The 12,964-nt window shown below is 37.9% G+C and overlaps 1 non-coding gene across 1 annotated transcript; it reads right to left on the bottom strand.

Annotated features, from left to right (window-relative positions):
* Positions 1–760: 760 nt before the first annotated feature.
* On the bottom strand, positions 761–866 carry LOC121993886. The gene has a single exon (XR_006115462.1). It is a non-coding gene; the product is annotated as a small nucleolar RNA R71 (small nucleolar RNA).
* Positions 867–12,964: the final 12,098 nt, after the last annotated feature.

Below are 12,964 nucleotides of genomic sequence, written 5' to 3'. Positions count from 1 at the left end.
TCTCTCTCTCTCTTACTCTCCTTTCTCACCAATCTTAGGTTTGTCTAGATAACTTACTTTACGATATCTCTAGTGCTTAATCAATAGTCCCTGTGGATTCAATATTTTTATTATTGACAACGAAATTGTACACTTGCGGTTGCGTAACAAGTTTTTGGCGCCGTTGCCGGGGATTGTTCGCATTAACATTAGTAGATTAGTAATTTAGTTAATCTAGACTTGTGAATAGCTTTGAGTTTTTCCATTTTCATAATTAAAAAAAAAATCTGCATTTTTTTCTAGCAATTTAAATTCTGCATTTTGTTTCTTGTTTTTCATGTAGCATTTTATTTTTATCTTTAATTCTTCATTTTTATTTTTACTCATTTTATTTCGATGAGTACTAACATGTCAAGTAGGGCCTTAAGAGATTTCTCGACACTTATTTCTGCAAGATTTATGTCTCCCATTGTGCAGCCTCATATTGAAGTAGAAAATTTCCAACTAGACCCAGAATTAATTTCCATGATACAAGGTCATAAATTTGGAGGAGAAGTATCAGAAAGTCCTTATCTGCACCTTGAGAGATTTCTAGAGCTTTGTCATTTGGTGGACTATGAAGGAGTGTCAACGGATGCAGTTAGATTGATGCCATTTCCTTTCAGTATCAAGGATAAAGCAAGGACTTGGTTATATTCTCTTCATTCTCAAAGCATCACAAGTTGGGAACAATTAGAGCAGCAATTTCTGTATCAATTTTTCCCTCCAAGCAGAACAATCTACATGAGAAGTTGCATCACAAATTTTGTTCAAGCAAATGGAGAATCTTTATTTGAAGCATGGGACAGATTCAAGAGTCTACAAAGGCAGTGCCTTCACCATGAATTGGAAAAATGGCTTACCTTGCACATATTTTATAGGGAAATTTCTTTCTCAGATAAATGTTATTTGGATTCATCAGTTGGAGGTTCTTTTATGAATAAAAGTGTGGACGGCGCATATACATTGATTGATCAAGTGACATTGAATCTCCAAGAATGGTCAGATAAAAGTTGGATGGAACTCCTTCAAATATTCAAGAAGTGCAAGCCATAAATACTAGAGAGTCTGTCAAACGAAATATAATTCAACTATCCAAGAATTTCGAAATTCGGAAGTCACAGAATGAGGAGTTCAAACATTTGGGGGCAAAGATTGAGAGCATAGTTTTGAAATGGTTCAAAGAAGATCCCCCTCCTACACAAATAAGATCTAGTGAAAAGTGTAATGATAGTAAGTTGAGGAGTGGCAAGAATCATGAAGAACTTTTGAAAAATGACTTGTATAGAATTGAGGAGAAGAACAATAGAAGACCACATGAACTCAGTTCCATTATTCCAGGAGGTTCCCAAATACCACAAGTACCTTTCCCTCAACGATTGATCAGACCATCACTAGACAAGCAATTTGAACCTCAGCCATATGCTCAACCATTCCAAAGACTTTCACTAAGGGTTCCTTTTCCACAAAGGCTAGTGGGGGCTAACGAAGATAAAGATCTTGGAAAATTCTGTGATACAAAAATGGTTGAGTGTAGATTTCTAGATGTATATGAAGATGAGGACTCTTCAGATGAGAATTGTGATGATAATGCAGCGGACAACAAGTTTTCAGATCTACCTTCTGGGTTTACAGGGTGTTATGAGGAAATTGAATTTTCAGATGATGAATGTGATGTGGTAGATCAACTTAAAACTGCAAATGAAGTTAATGATCCTCCCACAGATGATTCTCCCACTGAGGATATGGAAGTTGGTTTATTTTTTGGTGCTTGTGTTGATGATGATGTTATGGAAGGAAGTATAGGGAGTTGTGTTGTGGAAGCAACAGAATCACCTCCTTTGTCCACACAACCTTCTGAGATTATGAGAGTTGTAAGGATTGAGTATGTTGTGGACCAATGTGTAGGGACTTGTGAAATAGAAGCAAAGCCCTAAGAATCACTACTTTTAGAGCCACTTCCACCTGAGCTAGAACTAAAACCAATTCCTAATTTTGAAGAAGTCACATCCCATTGTTTAGAACTTTCAGGTACATCTCAACAATGCAAGGTGAGTACTCTTAGTGATCTTTTAGAAATTTTCATAGATGTACCTATAATTGATTTTATTGGATGTGATTCAATTTTTGATACATAATTAATTCATATTAATAAGGTTCTAGTTCCATCTAATATACCATGCTTGGGAGAGGTATGTTTTTCTTTTGGGTGTGTAGATTTTCATGGGGCCTATAATTGGAAGCTCGATCTGAACCGTCTTTGACCTCCTGAAAGAATTTCCAAGAAGACGAAGATGGAGAGAGTGATTCTTCACTTTTTGATGAAGGCTCCCTCCATAATAAGAGCCCTTGGTAAGAGGGTTCTAAAATATCTTACCCCTCCAAGAGCGAGATTTTGATGAATCTAATGAGGTGGTCGAGCTAATGACCTTAAACAAGCGCTTCTTGGGAGCCAATCCAAGTTCATTTTCCTTGTTTTATTTTTAGTTCATTTTTACTTCATTGCTAATAAATCATACCCTCTACTTAATTTTTCTTGTCTATCTTATTTTTGTATATTTCAAAGTTATGGAGGAATGTGAGCATTGGATAGAGGAGTATCTTCAAAAACATGAATGTCTCATCACTTGGTAACTTCTCTTACTTTAAATTTCCTCCACATTGTTTTTAGTTTTCATTGGGACAATGAAAAGTTTAAGTTTGGGGGGATGCATTAGATGCATTTAGTTTAGTTCAATTTTTACTTATTTCTTTTTGCTTAGTAGTTGCATTCTACATCATATTATAATTGTTTGTTCCTTATTGCAAAATACTAGCATGTTTATTCTAGATTTTATGTGGTTCATGTGCTAGTATGTTTAGTGATCTATCCTTTTCTATCTACGATAGTATGAAGTCAGCAATGTTTTTACTATAAGAGTTTAAGTATTGGCGTTGTTTTAGGATCTCTATACACTATGCCTATTTTTGATAGTTGATAACTCTAAAATAGTCATGATTCATAGAATTGGACTAGTACTTGTGTTTCTATGGTGACCTCTCAACTACATTTTGGTTACTGGATAAAGTCAGATAATGTAAGCTCATTTGGAAAAATCAATCCCAAAAAAATAAAAAATAAAAAAATGAAGGTTTGTTCAAGTTTGATACTTTGCAAACATTCAAAAAAAAATGGGAAAAAAAAGGGATAAAAAAATAGTTGTCGTGATTGGAAACTAGTAATTCACCCCTTTGAGACCGAGTTAGGTTACTGGGGAAATGAATGCTATGTTTCTCTTGATACTGAGTATTTCTTTGAGACCTTGTGTAGACGATGCATAGCATTTTTGAGGGGAACGAACCTTGCGTGTGGCAGGTAAGTGCCTATCGCTGGAAGCATAAGGAACACAATTTTATGACGACTTGACTAAACTTAGGGATTGAAACTTGATAAATCTAGGTCACTTTCACATTGAGCATGGAGGACTACTACTTAGGTCATACTTAAACTACTTTTGTATCTTACTCACCAATGAAATCATTTAATAGAATTAGGTTGACTTGCTAGAGATTATGATGCACTATTTAACCAAATCAATCTAGATTGCGGGTTTTGCTTGAGGACAAGCAAAGGTTTAAGTCTGGGGGTGTGATGTGCGTAGATCTTATGATTGTTTATGCATGTTTTAGCGCACATTTACTTTCTTTATGCACACATATTCTTTGAATAATTGTCTCCTTTAGTGCATACTCATCATAAATACTCTTTTGTTTGGAGATATGCTCTTTGCTTATTTTCTTGTTGACAGGACGTTATTTGGAGCGAAAATGGAGAAAAAGGGCACACAGGAGCTTGGGTCGTGCAAGGCCACATGGTCGTGTGGGCTCCTGTGGCCATGAGCATGTTTCGGCTGTACCAAATGGCACGGCCGTGCTTGCAATCTAGAGGTGAAGAGGGCCTTGGCCATGCCGAATGGCACGACCGTGCCAATCAACCTGTGGCCAAGCAGCATTCCAGAGAGGAGGAAGGTCACGACATTGTGAATCCACACGACCGTGTGACCCTGGGCAGAGAAGCAGAAGGCCACGACCATGCAACCTTGCACGACTGTGTGGCCACTCCAGAGAGGAAGCAAAGCATGGTCGTGCAATCTTGCACGACCGTGCCTCACAACTAGCGGCCAAGGAAGACACGGTCGTGCGGACTCACACGGCCGTGCCACTCAACTAGAAGGGAGGAAAGGCATGGTCGTTCCAACCTTGCACGGCCGTGCCACGGCCCGTGCGGCGCCCGTTCCCTAGCGTATAAAAGGGTCAAGAACCCTATTCTTGGGTTCATCTTTGGTTCGGGAATTCATCCCTCCCCTCGGAGAAAGCCGTCGAGCTTCATCCACCGCCGTCACTTCACAATCCGTCCATCTCCGGAGCAAGGAAGCATCCCCAAGACATCGGAATCATCAAGCATCTCTTCTTCCTCTTCTTCTAGGGTTGTAAGTATACTTTTCTTTATGTTCTGGGGTTGTTCTTCTCTCACAATGGAGTAGACATCCTCTTCTAGGATTAGGGAGTACTTGTAATGCGATGGAGATGTAGAACTATATAGATTTATCTTATTTTTATTCGATGACTTGTTCATGCCTTGTTCATGCTTGTGTGACATATTTATATTTCATGCTTTGTTGATTGATGTGGAGGATGGTTAATCCCTCAAAGGGGACGCCCTAGAGCGTATTGACCAAGGTACCCTAGTGACAGGGGTAACCCTTTCAGGACGTCTAAGACGCTCCCTTAAAAGGAGAAACAATCCCTTAGGAACTGCTGCGCTCGTAGAGAGAGTGCTCTAGATCATACACCCGAGGGGCCCTAGTGACAAGGGTAACCCGTTCACGGACGTCTAGGACATTCTTGTGAAAGGAGAGGCAATTCCTCCATAAGGAAGTAGGGACCCGTACCATCTACCTTGATCCTTATTGCTATTTACTAGACACGAATTCCTGTGATCTACCAAGGCACCCTCGTGATAGGGGGGTTAACTGTCATAGGATTTCATAGGGATCGTCTCTATTCGATACTTAGGGATATTGACCAATCTAACTTCCTATAAGAGCATGGATATAGAGGGTAGAAACTAAGCAATCTATGTAGTATCTCCTAGTATTACAATGAAACCGAAATCCTAGAATCCATCTCCCGAAGCTCATTCCCTCCAAGATCTCTTCCTTCTCTCTCACTTACTCTCCTTTCTCACCAATCTTAGGTTTGTCTAGATAACTTACTTTGTGATATCTCTAGTGCTTAATCAATAGTCCCTGTGGATTTAATATTTTTATTACTGATGACGAAACCGTACACTTGCGGTTGCGTAACAGCTACCACCACGACACCAACAGGATAGTTATGTGAACCTCCCTGATTAGTGTAAACACCTCTGAAGCCTGCTGAATCTGCAAAGCAGTCATCTCTTTGGCCTGAGGTTCTAGATCTTGATGAATTTTGTTCCTCAAGATCATTCCTGACCATACTAGAAACTAGGTGACCGACAGAAAAACCTCCAGTTCTCGTGCCAAAGAGTTAACTAGATCCAAAGCTGGAGCAGCTTCATCTATAGATTTCACCTTATCCAACAAGAATTGCCCCCAAAAAGGGGGATTTAAAACCATACTCTCGGTAAGGGGAGGCGAACAAGGAGGAAAAGAACTGAGGTGAGTGAAGAAGAAAGGAAGGATCACAACCCTATTTAAAGGGTCGAGGGACTCACGGGATCACTATACTTGGGCTCACAGGATCACTATACTTGGGTTCATGGGATTGTTGTACCAGAAGTCACGAGGACTACTGCAGAAAAAGTCACGAGGCTACTGCAGAGACCATGGCAGGTACATGACCAAAAATAGGCAAAGAAACCAAAAATAGACTTAGGTCTAGTCAGTCGGCTACGCCTCCTTCGACTAGACTTGGAGGGAGGGCTAGTGATATGGGTTAGGTAGGTCCCCGGTGAAAAGGGGAAAGAAAAGAGATACTAGAATTAAGTAATGTAAATATCGGTCGGGGCATCAGGCTTAAGAAAATATCGGCCACTGAGTCCATGTGAAAACACACTTTATAAGATGGCTGTGTCTTGCAATCATCCTCTATCATCTAGAGATCAGGGAGTTCTACGTCCAGTGCATCTTTTTCTGATGTACACACTGAGATATAAACTAGACTTTGACTTAGGTTACTGGGTGTTTAGGTCTATTATCTACTATTCAGGGTACACCACCTCGAATAAAGTTTGTATGATCCAGTGTCATGTTCTCACTGCATACATTGCTTCCCTAGGGGTAGGAGTTTATCGAAGTGAGTTGATATAGTTGTCTGATTTTGATCTAGTTGGGATCAGATAGTTTTCTTTGGCAAGGATCAGGACTAACATAGAGGGACTAGTGTATAAGTGGACCCATCCACGATACATCCCACTTGTAGGAGAGGAAGCCATAGCTAAGGATGAGCTGATTGTAGTCAAGGAGCCTCACTAACTGCCTTTTGATTAGGGATTCGCCATGACAACTATGTTTGATACGGGTCAAGGGACTTCTTACGGATCTCCTCCACTGACCAGTGACTTTTTTAGTCATCTCCGAGATGACACTTTTGGGTGGTTCGACTCCCTAGACTAAGATGACTGACCAGTGAACTCTCTTCAAGGACAACTTGTGGATTTTCGTCAGGAGATGACTGATTGAGCTGATTCCTTTGAGGAGGAGTAGCGTAAGATGTTCAATTACTTTCGTGCCATAGATGATGACCCTAACAAGTGACTTTTAGATCTTGATATGGCATAATTAGATATTTTAGTTATTTGCTTAATTTTTGCTTAATGTTATCCTTACTATCTCTCATGCAAATTAGGAATGTGTTTTTCTAGAATAGTTTTTAATATGTATGATATGGGTTAGGTATGTAACACCCATAGAGTACTTAGCAAGATTTTAGATATTTTATCATGAATAAAATAGGCCTTATGTGGAAATTGCAAAAAGAATAAAAATAAAATAGAACCAAAAAGAGAGATGACCAAGGCTTGAACCTTGGATCTCTTACTAGATATATGCATGTGTTAACCAATAGACCAAGAGAAATTATTGTTAAAGAAAGAAGTGACAATATAGTTAAGGGTAAGAAAAGAGATTTTTCATTGAGAAGGAGAAGTTAGAGTTGTCTTTTCCCTCTCAAAAGAAAAGAGGATTCTTGCTTCCTCTTCTCATTAAGGAGAAGTAAAAGAAAGGAGAAGGAAAAGTACATTTTCCCTTCCTCCTCTCATGATGAATAAAAGGGAAAATTAAAGAGGAAAACTCATTTGCTCCTCTTCCTCCTCCCTCCTCCTCCTCACCGTGACCAAGACCTTCCCCCACCTCTCCTTGCCGAAATCCAAAAACAAAGAAGATTCCTCTCTAGGAAGGCTCCACAAGAAAGATCCCTTTTCTTTAAACAAATAAGGAGGTAAGTATTCCCTCACCTGTGGTACAAGTTGCTTACGGTATTCTCGAAAGATTTGAACTCTTAGAATTTAGAAATAAAATGAAGAGAAGAAACCATGCTTATGTACTTTAGTAGGTTATGATATGAATTTAGTTAGAAAAGAAATTATGTGTGTGATGTTAAATTGATCTTCTCATTAAGATGTTTATTGACCTTCTTTTCTTTTATAAGGTTCGACCATGATAAAAGTATAGAGTTCATGAGGCTTAAAACCTAATCTAACATGCTTATAGATTTATTTATGATGTGTTATGAAATTTGTTAGAGATTCATGTTCATATGTTGTTTAGAAGTTGTGTTCTTGCTTTTGTAAGTTTCGGCCATGATAAAGATATAGAGTTTATGAGGCTTAAACCTTAATCTAACATGCTTATAGATTTATTTATGATGTGTTATGAAATTTGTTAGAGATTCATGTTCATATGTTGTTTAGAAGTTGTGTTCTTACTTGAGAAAGTTTCGGCCATGATAAAAGTATAGGGTTCATGAGGCTTAAAACCTAATCTAACATGCTTATAGATTTATTTATGATGTGTTATGAAATTTGTTAGAGATTCATGCTCATATGTTGTTTAGAAGTTGTGTTCTTGCTTTTGTAAGTTTCGTCCATGATAAAAATATAGAGTTTATGAGGCTTAAACCTTAATCTAACATGCTCATGGAATTAATTAGGATGTGTTATGAAATTGGCTAGAGATTCATGTTCATATGTTGTTTAGAAATTATGTTTTTGCTTGAGGAAATTTCGGCTATGATGGAAATATTAGGGTTCATGAAACTCAAAACCTAAATTAATATGCTCATAGACCTCCATGTGATATGTAATGAAATTAACTAAGAGATTTATGTTTACATGTTGCTCATAATTTTATTTCTTAGTTGTGAAGTTTCGGCCATGATAGTGATTTAGAGTTTCTTAAAGCTCCAAATCTAATGTAGCATGTCCATAGGCTTCCTTGTGATATGTTATCAAATTTGCTAGGTATTCATGTTAAAAGATTTCTTAGAAGTCTACTTCTTGTTGCATGATGTTTCGGCTATGATAACTTTTAGGGTTCATGAAGCACAAAACCTAAGTTAGTATGCTCATAGGCTTCTTGATGATATGCTATAAAATTGGATAGAAACTTATACTTATATGTTGCTTAGAAATTCATTTCTTACATGATGAAGTTTCGGCCATGATTAATCCTTAGGGTTCATGAAGCTCCAAACCTAAATTAGTATGCTCATAGATTTCTCTATGATATATGATGGAATTAGCTATGTGTTCATGTTACATGTTGTTTAGAAGTTTATATTCTTGGCTTATGAAGGTTCGACCATGATCAAATTTTAGGGTTCATGAAGTTCAAAACCTAAGCTAGCATGCTCATAGACTTCCTTATGATATGTTATCAACTTGGCTAAGTATTTATGTTCATATGTTGCTTGGAAGTTTTACTTCTTGTTATATGATGTTTCGGCTATGATAAAGTGTTAGGGTTCATGAAACTCGAAACCTAATTTAGTATGTTCATAGACTTCTTATGATATGTTATGAGATTTGTTAAGTATTCATGTTGTATGTTGTTTAGGTATATTCTTTGTTATGAACTTTCGGCCATGACTATGACTTAGAATTCAAGAAAGTTTTTAACTTAAACTTAGCAAGCCATGAATTTTCCTTATGATATGTTTAGGTTTAAGTATGCATGATTTATGATAAGATCAGTAACATGTTGATTATGTATGTACGAATTATGCATGATGTGATCCTTATGATGATTATGTACACAAGCATGTATGATTTCAATATGTTGTATGCTCATCTATGTAAGTTTAGGAACCAAGCATGATAATGATTTCATATGATGGCCATGTGACAAGAATGCATGCCTTATGATATGATAAGAAAATGGCAAAGAGTTGCTTCCCTTAAGTTGGGATTAAGAGCACTCTTCATGTTAAGACAAGAGCATGACCTTATGATGATATGATATGACGATTATAATGATATGATATGCATGACATGTACTTTACTTTGTATGGCTTGTACCAAGGGTGGGCTCCATAAGCGCCCCTAGACCGACGGACTATGAACGAGTCTAGTAAAAAGGGATGAGCTCCTTAGTACGCCCCTAGACCGACGGACTATGAACGGGTCTAGATCCATAGTAGGTTCGGGGCTACCTACCCTGTCTTAGGGATTGCGCGTATTTATGTATGTATGTGGTACAAGCCGGGCCCTCAAGATGATGATATTATGTTCAAATATTAAAAGATATGTATAAAGACATCTTGCACTCGACATGGCATATGTTTTAAAAAAATAAAGAAGACATTTTTGCATAATGCACCCATTCATATATGATATGTTTCTTTCTATGTTCCATGATATGTTATGCTTCTCATGATCTACCTCATATGATTCCTTTGTTTATGATATGTTAGAAACATGTTTCATAAGGATATGTTATGATAAGAAACTATGCTCACATATTGATGATTATGTTTTCATTGATGATATGCTTGTATGATTTTGCTTGAGATACGGATTTTTGTGAGTAGGAAAGAATCTTACTGAGCTCGTGTGCTCATAGCTTACTTCCTTGTACCACAGATAAAGGCAAGGGATGTATGACCTAAGGGAGCTGCAGGGGAGGCAAGGAGGTGTGTGTGACAGTGGCTCGGCTGAGACCAATAAGACCTGCTATAATGTTTTGTTATGTTTGACATGAACCATTGTATTTACGTTACATTCCAGTATAACTCTATGACATTTCCGCTGCTTTATGTTATAAGAAAGAATTTTTGAATATGTATGTATCCTGGAATAGTTAAGTAAGTAAGTAGCCCTATCCCTTTGAGTAGCAGGGAGGGCGGGCGTTACAAGGTAGGTCCCCGGTGAAAAGGGGAAAGAAAAGAGATAGCAGAATCAAGCAATGTAAATATCGATCGGGGAATCAGGCTTAAGAAAATATAGGACAATATCGTCCGGGACAACATGCTTAAGGAAATGTAGGCAAATACCGGACGGGGTAACACACTTAAGAAAATATAGGCTAATACCGGCCGAGATAATACCTTAAAGAAAAGATAGGCTAATATCGGCCGGGGTATCAGGCTTAAGAAAATATAGGACAATATCTTCCGGGATAACATGCTTAAGGAAATGTAGGCAAATACCGGACGAGGTAACACACTTAAGAGAATATAGGCCAATACTGGCCGGGATAATACCTTAAAGAAAAGATAGGCTAATATCGGTCGGGGTATCAGGCTTAAGAAAATATAAGACAATATCGTCCAGGACAACATGCATCAGGAAATGTAGGCAAATACTGGACGTGGTAACACACTTAAGAAATTATAGGCCAATACCGGCCGGGATAATACCTTAAAGAAAAGATAGCCTAATACCAGTCGGGGTACATCTTAAGAAGGGTAGGCTAATATCGGCCGAGATATACCTTAAGAAAGAAAGGCCAATATCGGTCGGGATTGTCTGAGCTAGCACATGCGAATACAGACTAATATCAGGCGGATGTATATGATCGTCCGAGAATGAGCAACTACAAGACCGTATAGGATTTATAATATATTATCGGACGATGAGGACATGTGTTAAATAAAAATAATAACCCGCCTGTACGAAACCTAGGGTCAATCCCGACCGATACAAAACATAGTATAATATCGAGCTGTCCATAACATAGTGAAGACATGATAACCAAGCAGGGGTGATAAAATATAACTTATAGGACAGGACGAGAATAAACATTTTGAGGATATTTATGAATAGCTTATGAAAATATTTGCTTCATGTAATCGTATAACAGGTTGACTAACTTGGTGGGAAGAATGTTTCTAGACTCTTCTGCAGGTACTAGACGACAAAGAAGGTACATCTGGGGTACAAAAAAGATTCCTTAAAAGCTATTCTCTACAAGTACGTGGCTTATGTCATCTCATAACAAACTTTAACAAACCGGGGTCCACTTCATGACTACGGAGGTTATATGAAGTGGTATAAAAGGGGGAATCCTCTCCGTTGGCCAAGTATGCTCAGGCTCATCACACTCATAACCCTAGTTTTCAGTTTCGGTTCATCTTCTTCCTTCTTCCACACTAAGAGAGATCACTGACTTGAGTGTCGGAGGGCCTAGCTAGGGATTCCCACCCCGATCTTAGGTCACTGACAATAGTGTTGTTTGGTCTCTGGTGCGCAGGAAGCTTTGGAAGCTCCAGATCTTGGTTTTCTTCATTGAACCCTTCCTTTCGTCTTTGGATCTTCGCACAAGGAGGGCATTCTGTGACTCTTATTCTCCTAGATCCGCTTTGGGTTTCTTGGATCAGTATTCTACAGGTATTATTCTTCATTAGCAGTAGGTTTTCTCCCAGCTTTCCGTTTTGTCAAGCTTCTCAGACAGGATCAATGTACTTTTTAGAAAATTTACTACTTATTAGTTTTTAAAAACATGTTTTCAAATTCTCCTTTCAAAAGTTATTTTCAAAATTAGTTTTTAAAATATTTTATCTTTATAGAATAACCTAGAACTTATCGTAGAATTGCATGCTTCTATAGTTTTAGCAGCTAGCATCTCACAAGCATGGTAGGGTACCTTGTGTATTATGAAACATAGAACGTTGTGAGATGCTTATGACTTAGACTAAGATTTTAGATACTTATGTTAGTACATTGTTATAAATCTGGGCTTTAAACATATACATGTTGGTTGGTCCTAGGAAGATCGTACCGATTCCATTGTATAAAAATTTTATACAAGTGTCAAACCTTTCCTAAACAACCTATTGTATTCTTTAGAAATTAAATTAGGAATCGCAAACGGAACTTAACATTATTGATTCCAAATTTATCTTATCTGTTCTTAATAGTTTAGATTTGGATCGTAAGCGGAACTTAACACTATTGATCCAAATCCACCTATGTTATAAAGTTGATTAAATATTTATTTCTAAAATCGGCTCCCAGGTCAAACATGGCGAGGTACTAGGCCTTCTTGGGTATGAGATCATCCACCACTACCTCAACAAAGCCTTTAATAGAAATTCAATATTTAATTTCCTAAAATAACATTAGGTTTAACCGAAAAGAACAATCGAATCACAAATCTGAAAAAAAAAATAAAAGAAACACAACTTCGAAACAAATCCTAAACTCTAGAATCATATACCTCTTGTGTTTGGAAATCATACAAAGAAAAACTAGTATGATGCGAAAAACAATTACTAGTTGTACCTTCCTTTGTAAGCAAATAACCTCTTGATCTTCTACCGTATTCCTCTTCTAATCTCGGACGTTGTGTGGGCAATGATCTTCCGAGATGAGAACCACCAAGCTCCTTCTTCTCTAAGCTAGATTCGGCCACCACCAATTCTCCAAGAGAAGTAGAGGTCCGACCACCACCACCAAGCTCCAAGGGATGCAAGAAACAAAACCTCC

This window comes from Zingiber officinale, chromosome 1B, assembly GCF_018446385.1.
Source record: "Zingiber officinale cultivar Zhangliang chromosome 1B, Zo_v1.1, whole genome shotgun sequence".
Lineage (NCBI taxonomy): Eukaryota > Viridiplantae > Streptophyta > Magnoliopsida > Zingiberales > Zingiberaceae > Zingiber > Zingiber officinale.
The sequence above is the reverse complement of the archived record's forward strand: the minus strand, read 5'-3'. Positions and strand labels throughout refer to the sequence as shown.